The sequence below is a fragment of the Aegilops tauschii genome, chromosome 5, assembly GCF_002575655.3.
Source record: "Aegilops tauschii subsp. strangulata cultivar AL8/78 chromosome 5, Aet v6.0, whole genome shotgun sequence".
Lineage (NCBI taxonomy): Eukaryota > Viridiplantae > Streptophyta > Magnoliopsida > Poales > Poaceae > Aegilops > Aegilops tauschii.
The window spans coordinates 497185221-497199107 of NC_053039.3; the positions used below are offsets into that span (position 1 = coordinate 497185221).

The following is a 13887-nucleotide window of genomic DNA, read 5'->3' on the forward strand; positions in this document are numbered from 1 at the left end:
GGAAAGGAGAACATGGTACTTTGTACACCAGCACATCTTCATCAAGGTTGTTGGGACTCGTTCCTTTGGCATGTGCATACTTAAACGCGAACCTTGTTGATCAAAGTGTTAGGCTGCTGCAGCAGATCAGACTAGGGATGGCACCCGTAGGGTATGGGTACGGGTGGAGCTACCCCATACCCTTACCCGTCCGCCCTGAGTTTACCCATCACCCATACCCATACCCGTCAAGGGTACAATTTTTTCCCATGCCCGTCACCCGACAGGGTATATGGGTACCCGCGGGTAAAAATACCCGCGTTTACAACACATCAATTGAATAGAAAATAGTTGTAAAAAGCAACATATAATCATAAATTATTAATAGCAACAAATTTTAAACAACAATATACAACAACATATTGTAACAACAACATATTCTCATAAACAAAAATACTTGCCTATAAAGTGACATATAAAAATGTTAAACAACAACACATAATCATAAATAACAACACATATGCATACACTTTAAGTTCATGAAATCATGATAAATTATATAGATAATTTGAATACACATTAGAGTTTTTACCTAGCGTGATTAGGAGGGTAAATGAATACATTGGGATATTAACAGACATGGGTACGCGGGCATGGGTTATACGATCCCATACCCGTACCCTCTCTACCCGATGGGTATGATATTTTCCCATTTAAGTACCCATGGGTACTTTTTTGTCCCATACCCTTATCCTAATAGGGTTTTTACCCACAGGGTACGCGGGTAATGGGTACCCATTGCCATCCCTAGATCAGAGGCCAGCCCGAGCCAACACGATGCCCTAGGAGCAACTTCAGAGCAAACAATCTCTCCTAACAACCAAGCAAACCCCAGGTGCCAAATCTTGGTGAAATACACTTATTTCATTCAGTATCTTAATTTTCTTCCCTGCTCACTGTTAATGGATACGGTTGTTTAGTGTACTCTCTCTCTCTCTCAAACATGTGGTGTTAAGATGAGAACTAAGGGTGTTAATTAAGTCATACATTTTCTGTGGTACGCATCCTGTAAATAAACGGCCACCCCCACATATCAATAAATACTACGCAGCTTTCCCTGTTGGAGATTAAGAACGCTTCAATCTTTCACATGGTATATAGAGCCAACCTCTTCCCTGTCATCTAGCTACATAAACTCCATAGAGAAACTGCTGAGCAAATAGGCAATTTTTTGACTAAATTAATCCAAAAATAAATCATGAACATGACATAAACAGTGCTAAATACATACTGATATTTGACCATATTAGCGCGTACTAGACAGATAGTAGAAACATCTATGCAGATCACTGGTACGGCTAAAGCAGTAATGAATAGAAGAGGGATAAACGAGTTATACCCTCCGATCGGCCATGCAGAGGACGCGGCGGCAGCGTCCTCGGTGGCCTTCTTCTCGGCTTCAAACTTCTCAGCGGCGGCACAGTCAGCTTCCGTGGGGTTGGCGGACATGGTGACGATGAAGGCGATGCAGCGGGCGTGGACGAACAACAGCGAGCAGTCGCTTAGAAGACGCTCCCCAAAAACCTAATCGCCCCTCTCCCGTACAGGATCTGGAGAGGCGGGGTTTCAGAGGCTTGCTCTCCCATCAACCGTGTACGCGGCGGATGGGATGGGATCACCGGTAGCGGCCACAGCAGCAGCAGCATCAGAAGGAACGACAGAGGGCGTGGAGGTACATGCATCTTGTTGCAGCGGCTAGGGCTGGTAGCCGCCTCCTATATATAGGCGCGACCGCATGGGAGGTGTGGGTTGAACCCATGTCTGAGTCGTTAATAGCCCACGATCCGACGTCTTAGATCATGGCCCCATCTATCAAAGATTCTCCATTCCTGACCGGCAAAAATAAGCCCATAGGTGTGAGCTCCACTCGGCTCATTCCCATAACCTGCGGCGCGTCGTGACGAAGCATGGTGAGGTGGGCGGTGGAGGAGGAGCGCGCGGGCCCTTAGAGATTGGGACTAAACTGCCCACCACTTCCATAGTCATTTAACCCACATGGGCCCTTAGAGATTTTCCTGAAATTGTTAGAGCATCTCTAGTAGACCCCGTATAATGCCCTGACCCGTAAAATAACCGCTAAAATATGGGTCCACGCAAAAAAAGCTGCCCGATCAGACCCCGCAAATATTTTTGCGGGGCGCCCCCACCCCAACACGCGAAAACGCAGGTTCTCCCCCTCGACCCGCCGGTGCCCTGTATATAGCGGGAGCGATTGGCGGGGGGGCATTTTAGCCTGCGCATTTCCCCACCCACCGCCGCAGGGCCCCCGCCTACGATTCCGGCCATACCAGCCATCGGATGACGCCAGCGGGCCGCCACACGCCCGAATTGTGCTCCACCACTTCCTCCTGCCTCGGCCGGCCGGAAAGTTGCAGAACGGCGGTTGTTTGTCGCGGCCGCCGGATTTGGCGTTTTCGGCCACCGGTGGCTGCGCCAAGCCATGGATTGGTCGGGGAGCACCCCGCACAGCCTCGACAAAACCCCAGCGCCGCATGCAGGTACTGGTTCATCCTCTAGCCGCCGTCACCAGTTTGCCGGCAAGGACTCGGCCGGCCGTCGCCCGGGCTCGGCGCTCGCACAGCGGCTCGCCGGTTCCCCGATGCCACTCCTACAGAGCAACGACTGCACACAGACAGTGTTGCGGCTAACATCTAGCATGCCGCAACACCCCAGATGGGATTCTTCAAATGCGAAAACGACGGGGTATGTTCTTGTTTTCATTCGGCTTTGTCAACCTATTCGGTTCAGTTTCGGTACTTATTGAGATGGTCATGTGTGTAGGAAGTTGGATGCTCATTTTGGTATTGGGAAGAAGAATACATCGATATATTGATAGGCGCTACAAGAAATTTGTCAATTTGTCACCATCACTATTGGTTACTGAAAGGTCATTGTTTTTCATTTGCGACCTTTTTTTGACCAAAAATAGATGGTCAAAAGCTGACAGTCGTAAACTAAAATAAGAGAAGGTCGTGGAAGGTCACGACCAAAACAAAAGGTCGTTGATCCTATGACCTTCTGTTTTGGTCGCTAGCTCTCTGCCCAGGCCACGTCGGATCCGACGTGGCAAGCTGATGTGGCAAAATTGCGACCAAATGAAAAGGTCATTGACAAGATTCAGCCCGGTCCGATTCGGTGTTTTACATGGGCCGAGCCCAATAATTCAGCCCATTTATTGTTTTTTCTTTCAATTTTGGTCAGCTACATGGGTCTGGCCCAACAATTCAGCCTTTTATTTATTTCTGGGCCATGGCCTTTTAACATTGTTTGGGCTATTATATTTTGGAGCTGGTCCACTTGTCATCATCTCACACATTGGGCCCACTTGACAAAATTTTCAAAAGTGCTCAAATTATTTTCATAAATGGGTCCCACAAGTCAGGTTTCCATTCCACACATTTTCAAATCACATACATAATCAATATTTCAAACAGAACATTACAAATGTAGTTCATCAACTAACGCTAAGTCTACTACAATCTGTACATAGTCTATAACAACCCAAATATGCCTACAATTACAATATAACAACATTTACAGTCTATTACAGTCAAACAAAAGAGACGACTCTTTGCTGAGTAGGGCTATCTGGCTTCGAACTTCAAATTTCGTAGACCTCCTGTTCATCAATTGCGAGCACCATGCACCTTGGTTGGACATGAAGCGCTTGTCCTCCGTTGCACCATGCACCTTTGATGAAAGACGGCTGATCGCTAAAACCTGTGAATATCGGAAAAGAGCTATTCAGTACAAAAAGTAAATCACGACAATATGTCAGCAGTAATAAATACAAAATCTGAACAAAAAGAACTACTCCTAGTTAGAATTATTTTTGTTTTGGTAAGGTATAAGAGCAGCAGGTAAAGATAACATGAACAGATTGTTTGATCAGATAAGCTATATGATTGTATCAACACGTGTAATGCATGGTACAGGTCAAATCCATGATATGAAACATAGATAAACCAGTAGTCTAAGATTAAAAATTCTGTAGTCTAAATTAGTAGCAGTTTAACAGTCTGTAGTCTAAGTTTCCAAGCTTGTCTACCAAAGAAATTGTATCAACTTAACAATTAGTCATGCATAAGTGTTTGACATAAAAAAACATACAGAAGTGCAGACTCGAGATTGACAATTAGGATGCATGCTCTAAACATACAGAAGTTCTACAGAGCAGCAGCAATGGCATCATAGTTGAGTTGCCAGACCAAAACAAAGCCATGTATGTATGTATGTATGTATGTATGTATGTATGTATGTATGTATGTATGTATGTATGTAACAAAATCAGCCAAACTGAATATGCATCATCAGCTGATTAAAAACAGTGGATAATACTATAGTTCATCAACTGATATGGGCAGCTAGCCAAGTTTCCCGATGGGAAGAGCTCACAAGAGCAGACAAAGAAATGGATAAATGCATGTGTTTCTGAAACTACCTGAGACTTAGAAGCACATTCACTTTAGAGACTCATCTTTTCAAGCATTCAATCAAATGGCCTTATAATACCAGACAAAGAGGAGTTGCAATGGTATGCACTTATCACATCTATAGGAACCATGCTTAAAATCCACACATACATATACATATCCCAATAGAACAGAGCTAGCAAGCAAACTAGCAGCCATGCACTTGATAACCTGCCCTGCACACTCTTACTACCTAAAATAACTTGCATTCCACAAGAACGGCAGATGTACAATGTTTAAATTGGATATATAATTTTACTTTTTCTCGGAAGCATGCTTGGAACCCACATGTTACATATCTATGCATATATCCCCATACAACAACAGAACCAATACAGCAACTAAGCCTATAATTTTTTTGCTCCCAGCCAGCATCATGAATTTTCTCAGCTAGTACAACCTACCAAGCTGGTCACTGCCTCAGCCATAGTACTGGAGTAGAAAATACAGAAGCAATTTTCAGCTGACAGTACACCATGGTGCAGCCAAATGAACAGCGGCAGCATATGAATATTCGCAACTAGAGGAAGAGATAGGGGCGCAGGGGAGGGAGGGCGGATGGGGATTTGGGGATTACCGAGCCCTGGATCTCCTCCCGGACAATGAAGAAGGGGTCCTGCGCGGAGCTCATGGCGGACGCCGGAGGTTGGTGAGGTCGGCGAGGGGCAGCAGCAGCCTCCAAGGACGCAGCCCCAGCAGCAGCACCTCGTCGGCTCCTCCGGCTCCGGCTCTGGCGATTGCCCCGGTCCGGCCAGCACGATGAAGCGCCGCGCATCGAAGCACGCACACGCGCGCCGGCGAGCAAGCCAGGTGTAGTGCTTCATCGACTCCACATTGAGTAGTGGTTCAGGGAGATGTCATGGACCTACAAAAACAATTAAAGAGAGCAAATAATAAGGTAACATAGCCAATAAATTGCAGATTTTGAAAGCAACTATAGTTATTCAGAAAACATGGTTGCTGCAACTTTAAGCCAAGCAGTACACATTCATGTCAAATATACATGTGTAAGATACTAGAAGCATTTCATTGCATATCTATGTGTACTGCTATAATTTTACGCCAAGCAGTGCACTAGTACATCAATTACACTAAGCATCAACCCACTGTTTAAAAAAGTATTTTATCATCATTCTTCAATATCTTGAATTTCAGAATGGCCACTGTTTGTATTTTAATGAAGAACACCCCAAGCAAATAACAATAGATGGGCATTAAGACAAAAAAAATTGGCAATCGCAACATCATGTTTCAGCAGCAGTGCAGTACAAATCCTTGTGTAGCACAAGCAAGAGGACCATGTCCTACTCCTACACATAGTAGATGGCAAGAGTGAGAGCGGCGCTTACTTGGAAGTGCTAATAAAGTGGCGGTATTATTCTAGGGCCGCTGTATTCATCTCTAGGGCACAGCAAAAGCAAGCCAAAGAGGTAAACTTCAGTCCCATTACAGAATGCAAATTCCATACTACAAACAATACAGTGATTATCATAGCATAAACTCTATTGTCTGAACAAACATTTTAACTCCCATTGCGCTAGAGATAAGATGACATTTTGGATCAATCAGAAAAAGGTAATGCATTCATCAATAAAAAATGGCAGCAAAAGCAAGCCTAAGAGCCAAACTTCACACTGAGTTTCCAATCCAAAACCTTACACTACAGACTGGACTAGTACATTGACCATCCTAACATTCAGAGCCAGAAGAAAGCAACACACCTGAGACCTTTTCCTCCCACCAGTAGATGAACCGTACCAGAGGTTGGCCCCCTGCTTGTCCATCTTGTAGAGCTCGTACCAGTGCTCGACCACCTTCGATCCGAGCGCTCCGAACCCGGTCGCCAGCATGACACTTGCAGGCAAGGCAGTAAGCTATGGATCACAACAATATGCATCGGATGGCAACAATAACATCAACAAGTACAAATAGCAGCATAATCACTGTATAATCAATCAGTAAGCATAAATAGCAGCAGCAAGCATTCTCTCAATCACAGACTACACTAATCAGCACCCCTCTCTCTCAATCTATCTCCAGCAGATGAAATAGCAATCTCTCACTCATCCCAGCTCAAGCCTCTTCCATCTAAACTAGAGTCTGAACCCAACAAGGTATATTCATCCGCGACCATCTACAATTCAGAAAAGTCTCACAGTCGCATGCATGAAAAAAAGATCTGGTTTCACAGTTAGTACTATACTAGTCTCGGCATCCTTGAACCCCTTAATCTTCTGTTCAAAAGAACAAACATGCGATACTGGAAGTCCAAAAAGCATCCAGCCAAAAAGAGGAGGAAATAGGCAGGCACTTCAACTCAAGATACAGTTCAAGGATCCCGGCACAAATCTTGTGACCTCTCTTACAGAAGCTCCACACGCTGCAAAACAAGACGAAAAGAACGTCATGACAAGGTTCAAGTAATGGAAACGTGCCATCATGATCCTGGCTAATCACAAACACAGGTCACCAGTACTCCCCAATAACATTCAAATCAAGCGCGAGCGCGAGAGGGGATCAGTCGTTGGCGCATACCCTGGAGGACGTAGGCAACCTTGGCAGAGTCGGAGTAGCTGGGGAGCGACATGCCGAGGTCGAAGGAAGACGAAGGAAGAAGGCTTCCTCTCGTCTCCGTCGAGGTCGGCTCTTGACGACGACGCGAGTCCGGCTCGATCTGGACCCCGCCTGAGGTGGGACGAGGACGAGACGCAGCCGTCCCCTCGTGCAGACGGAGGTCCAGATCGATGCTCTGGTGCGATCCGCGCGAGATCCCTCTTCTCTTCTGATGGGAGGAGGAGAGGGAGGGGGTGGCGGGTGTGGGGGGAAGAGAGCGGGACCGGCGGCCGGCGACGAGGTCAGACGGGGCGGTGGGTGGCGGCGGCGAGGAGGGAGCGGATCTGGCCGTGGGCAACGTTGCTCGAGAGGATCTACGGAGAGGGAGAGAAGGGGAGAGGGCGCCAACGATGGAGTGAAGGCCGGGGTTGGGGAAGACAACGGAGGCCGCCGGCGGCTGGCTCTGCCTTTGCCTTTGGGGATCGAGAGTGGAGTTGGGTGGTCACTAGTGGCCGCAGGAGAGATCGAGGAGGCCGGTGAAGCAGCGGCAGCTGGGATCGACTGCTAGGGTGGGGAATGACGAAGCGGCGCGCATAGAAGCACACGCACACCAGCAAGCCATCCGGCCGTGGCTGCTGCGGGGGCGACTGGAACAGGAGGGGTGGTGGATGGGAGGAGGGGCGGCAGAGGAGGGATCTGGATCGGGGAGAGGAAGGAAGAGGGAGGCGGCAGCGCTTGACCTAGGGTTTCTTGGGAAAGAAGAGGATCGAGAGACGAGGGTGTGCCGCGTGCGTGTGTTTAACAGAGGTTAGTAAGAGACGTTGGATCCATGGGAGGTGGACGGCTCAGATCGACTGTGGTGGGATGATCCGTGAACTCTATTTTTAGTGCTAAAAACAGGGGTTGTGAAGCAGCTATCAAAAATATTTTGCAAAATGGCATCACTAAAATTTTCACTTAAGTTAGACCATATCTTATGGATGATCACCAATTTGATTGCATTTCTGATCTTTCTAGCTACGAATGGTCATGCCCGCCATTTTGACCGCATTTAAATGTGCATAATAATTTAAAAAAATAATGAAAAAAGTGAAATCATTCGCATTCTGTCATTATATGTGACCGAGTTTTCAGAAAAAATAACAAACTTGAACTACGACAATTATTTTTGAAAAGTGTTCACCTCTCGTGTGTGAAGATTCACGACTTTAAAGCCAAATAATCAATCTTATGGCCGCATTCATGGATTAGTTTGTTCAAATGATCTCATATTGTGCATGAGGGTGCATCTTGAAATGAAAAACAATGTTGCATAAGGAAGTTTCCATTTTCTTTCGACGAAAAAATTATTTTCCATTTTTCAAGTGCGCAAAATGAGTTATTTTGTGAAAAACCTATCATATATTTGTTGCAAATTTGGACCAAATCATTTTACTAAAATATTAGGCCATATTTAATACACAATTGACCAAATGGTTGGGTGTCAAAAGCCTTGATCCACCTCTGGTGAAAAGACAAATTTCTGCCGATTCACTAGGAAGCAAGTCAAATTTGAACTGCAACTGCCTCATAGTTTGCTCTTTATTTTTTCCAAAAATAATTTCTAGGTACATAATTATCTATTTAATCAGAGAAACACCAAAAAAATTCTAAGATTCAACCACTAGGTAGAAACGGTCATTCCCGCCGTTTTGACCGCATTTTGAAACGGGCATAAAAAATTCAAAAAAACAAAAAATTGGAAAACCTTCGCATTGTGTCATTATATGTGACCAAGTTACCAGGAAAAATAATAAACTTGTAATGCGGCAATTCTTTTAAAAAGTGTTATCAGAAACGAACTATCATGTGTGGAGATCAATGGCTTTCAAGCCAAATGATAAATCTTATGGCCACATTCATGGCATAGTTTGTTCAAATGATCTCATATTGTGCACGAGGGTGGATATTGGAATGGCAAACAATGTTGCCTAAGGGAGTTTTCATTTTCTTTGGACGAAAAATCAATTTTCCATTTTTCGAGTGCGTGAAATGAGTTTTTTTGTGTGTGAAGGACCTACCATATATTTGTGCAAAATTGGACCAAATCAATTTTATAAAATACTAGGCCATATTTAATGCACAATTGATCAAATGGTTGGGTGTCAAAAGCCTTGATCCACCTTTCGTGAAAAAGACGAAGTTTCCGCCGATCCAGCAGGAAGTGGGTCAAATTTGAACTGCAGCTGCCTCATAGTTTGCTCTTTATTTTTTTTCAAAACTCATTTCTAGGTACATACGTATCTATTTAATCAGAGAAACATCAAAAGTTTTCCAAGATTCAACCACTAGCTAGGAACGGTCAAGCCCGCCGTTTTGACCGCATTTTGAAACGGGCATAAAAAAATCAAAAAATTGGGAAACCTTTGCATTGTGTCATTATATGTGACCAAGTTGCTAGGATAAATAATAAACTTGTAATACGGCCATTGTTTTAAAAAAGTGTTATCAGAAATGAGCTATCATGCGTGAAGATTCATGGCTTTCAAGCCAAATGATCAATCTTATGGCCACATTCATGGCATAGTTTGTTCAAATGATCTCATATTGTGCACAAAGGTGCATCTTGGAATTCGAAACAATGTTGCCTAAGGTAGTTTCTATTTTCTTTGGGCGAAAAATCAAATTTCCATTTTCCAAGTGCCCGGAATGAGTTTTTTTAAGGACCTACCATATATTTGTTGCAAAATTGGACCAAATGAATTTTATAAAATACCAGGCCATATTTAATGCACGATTGACAAAATGGTTGGGTGTCAAAAGGCTTGATCCACCTCTGAAAAAAGACAAATTTCCGCTGATTCAGTAGGAAATGGGTCAAATTTGAACTACAGCTGCCTTATAGTTTGCTCTTCATTTTTCCAAAAATCATTTATAGTTACATAAGTATCTATTTAATAAAAAATACATGGTTTGGTGCCGATACGTCGGGGTTTGGACGATGGCCGAGGGCCCCAACTCTAGAGCGCGTAAACTCACATGCCCGCCGTGTGGTCACCGCGTGACCGTGGCGTTGCGATGCGTTCTGGGTGGCCTAGGCATGTCTAGTGCGTTTAGCACTCCCCAGGCAGGTGCTTGGAAGAAAATTACAACATAAGATTCTCATGAGGAGACCGAACTATGCTCAAACATGAATTAGCAGCCAAGTGTTTGATTAGCGGTACGGGAAATGCACATTGCCGATGGGCGTGAGTTTTTGCTAAGGATGATCATCTACTAAGAAGACTGTCTTCACAAATTTTCAGCTCAAATGGAGGAGCCTAGGTGGCATTTGCTTTGCAACGTACCACACTAGACAAAAATATGAATGTTGAAGATAGACTCAAATGAATGAATGGGTTGATCTGAAATTTGGAGGAGGATGATAATTTGGGTATGTGAAGCCACTTTAAAAATTTCATACCATTTGGATACATAAAAATGGTACTTCCTTCATAGTGCTCTCCACTGAACAGAAAATTGGGAAAAATGCTGAGGGAAATTGGCTAGAATAAATGAGCTAAAATTTGGTGGATGGAGGTTCTATGGGCAGGGTCATGTCGTGGTAAATTTTCAGCAATTATAAATTTACATAAAACATAGTTGCTTCACAAACTGAAAATATCACTAGAAACAAAGATTGGATGTTGAGCTCACATGTATTATTAGATGGGGCTCAAATTTGGTGCAGAGCTATGATTTGGGAATATAGAAGATGTGGCAAAAATTCAGCTCATTAGGATATGCCTAGCTAGTACTTCCTTCAGAACAGTTCGAGCTGAATAAAAACTTTGGAAATTTGCCGAGGAAGATTTACCAAGCAAATGGAGTTGAATATTGTCATGAGGCAATGATTTGGATAGTAAAGAATGCCCAATTTTTTTGGGAATTTTGGGAATGACAGAAATATAGGTTGCTTCACAACCTAGGGCAAAAATTGACACATGGACATGACACATAGGCAAAACTGATGAGGTGGAGCCTAGTCATAGCAATCCACCACAATTTACAAGGTTATGACCATCTACATTGGTCGTGATCAGCTAGAAATAAGGCAGCGGACCAGTGTTGTCTGCTTCATGACCATTTCGTGTAAGGAAATTATGACCTTTCTGACCAAAATGGTCGTTATAGTTTAGGGTTTGGAGCCCCCCGAACAACTTTTGACCAATTGATCTCAAATGGTCGTAGATTTATGACCAATTCTTCCAGGGTCACTGACAGAAAGGTCACAAGTTGACATATTTCTTGTAGTGAGGAAGAAACATAATAGATGTCCGTGCACTCCTTGGTAGAATTGAGGCTAATGATCCGGCTGCATGTGCAATTAGAGAAGAAACTAGAGGGGAAGCAACGTCTACTTCTTTAGAATCAAAGAAGAAGAATGAAGAATGCAAGATCAAGAATCCGCAGACCAACAATCAAGACATGGAGAAGAAGTTGGTCTAACTAGTGGGAGCAGTTAAGGAAGTTGGATATCTTCTAAAATGCCTAATTGTGGTTCTTGTTTTGTTTGGTCTTGGTATTGTAGCAATGATTTGGTGAATTATTATGCATCCAATGCCCTTGAAGAAAATAAAGAAGCAAAGAAATGTGTTTTCATGCCCGAAATTGAAATGCAAATTACTGATTTACGTGCCGGTGTGGGCAGCGGCCGAGCATACCCCGCAAAGCGGACCCGTAAAAAAGGTGTGGGCGGTAGCCGAGCAGACCCCGCAAAGCAGACCCGTAAAAAAGAAGATTGTCCTCTGTTCCAAACACTGTTTTGATATGCCAGTATCTGTTAAGGTTAAGCTCATGTCTTGAATTGTCAGTTTGGCGTAAAGAAGTTTCACCACATGTCTTACTAGTACTAGACTGCCGAAGGCTGACCCCTCAGGTGGAGCATATTAGTCACATTCCTGGCCTATTCACCAGCTTGCTAGAGATCACCCCATTCACATAAACCGTGACCAGTAGTCGGGCTTATATAGATGTATTCCTCCAAAGATCGCTCTGTAGGATAGCATCTTAATTGTAAAAGCTTGGGAACACATTAAGATATTAGTCAACCTACCATACAGTTTCTGAGTACTACATCTCCAGCAGAGTGGGTTAGTAAAGTTACTCTCCTTAGTACACCACTGGCTTGTTTTCCCAGGTCCTACTTCACGGGATCTCTGATCACATAGGTTGGGTTACCAACATGGCAACTCACCTGGGTCTCATACCCATCTCACTCAATGCATTATCTATCACAACACCCGATAGTCCTTTAGTAAAGGGATCTGCCAGATTCTTAGTCGTTTGGATATAATCCAATGCTATCACTCCAGAGTTTCTTAAATTTTTGACATCTTTTAATCTCATTCTTATGTGTTTTTTGGACTTCAGGTTGTCCTTTGAACTCTTCACTTTGACAATAACAGTCTGATTATCACAGTTCATAAGGATAGCCGAAACCGGCTTCTCAACTAGTGGCAAGTCCATCAAAAGATCTCGAAGCCATTATGCTTTGACACAAGAGTGTCTAATGTTGTTAATTCTGCTTGCATTATCGATCTCGTTAAGATCGTTTGCTTGCAAGACTTCCAGGAAAACAGCACCACCTCCAAGAATAAACATATACCCAGTTGTGGCCTTCATCTCACCAACATCAGAGATCTAATTCGCATCACTATACCCTTCAAGTACCGACGGGTATCCGGTATAGTGAAGTGCATAGTTCATAGTACCTTTCAGATAGCGCATAATTCTTTCAATAGCTTGCCAATGTACATCACCCGGCTCAGTTTGCTCATAGAAAACGCGATGTCGGGCCTTGTCGCGCTCACTAGATACATGATGAACCAATAATTTGAGAGTATCTCAATTGATCTTTAGTTGTGCCTTCGAACTTTCGAATCAACACACTAGGATCATATGGTGTTTGAGATGGTTTGCAGTCCGTATATCCAAAATGAGTCAACACCTTCTCAACATAATGGGAATGCAGAAGTGTAATACCACCCTCATCGTCTCTCAGTAGCTTGATGTTCAAGATAACATCAGCCACCCCAGGGTCCTTCATCTCGAAGTTTTGAGATAAAAATGATTTGACCTCCTCAATGACTTTGAGGTTGGTTCCAAATATCAGTATGTCATCAACATACAAGCACAATATAACTCCTTCGCCCCCACCATGGCGATAGTATACACATTTGTCAGCTTCATTAACAACGAAGCCAACATATGTCAGAGTTGTATTAAACTTATCATGCCATTGTTTAGGTGCTTGTCTCAATCCATATAAAGATTTCAGCAACCTACACACCTTTCCTTCCTGACCATTTATCACAAAGCCATCTGGCTGTTGCATGTAGATTTTCTCGTCTAACTCTCCATTCAGGAAAGCCATCTTAACATCCATTTGGTGGACGAGAAGACCATGTGAGGCCATCAGCGAGAGTAATACTCGAATTGTGGTCAGTCGCGCCATAGGTGAATAAGTATCAAAGAAATCTTCCTCTTTTTTCTGGGCATAGCCCTTGGCCACAAGCCTCGGCTTGTACTTTTCAATTCTACCGTCGGGCCTAAGCTTCTTTTTGAAGACACACTTACATCCTAACGGTTTACAACCATAGGGACATTTAGTGTTGTCACATATCCCGTTAGCCATGATGGAATCCATCTCACTACGGACCGCATCTCTCAAGTAGTCGGCTTCTGGAGAGGCATACGCTTCTGAAATAGAAGTGGGAGTATCATCCACGAGGTACACAAGGAAGCCATCACCAAAGGTCTTTGTAGTCCTTTGTCTCTTACCCCTACCAAAGGTTTCCTGGTC

General features: G+C 43.8%; 1 long non-coding RNA gene across 1 annotated transcript; it reads right to left on the minus strand.

Moving 5' to 3' along the window:
• Positions 1 to 3437: 3437 nt before the first annotated feature.
• LOC109763219 (uncharacterized) lies at positions 3438 to 7856 on the minus strand. Its single transcript, XR_002232875.4, has 4 exons — positions 7047 to 7856; positions 6233 to 6891; positions 5089 to 5376; positions 3438 to 3759 (listed from the first exon to the last, which is right to left on the minus strand). It is a non-coding gene; the product is annotated as an uncharacterized lncRNA (long non-coding RNA).
• Positions 7857 to 13887: the final 6031 nt, after the last annotated feature.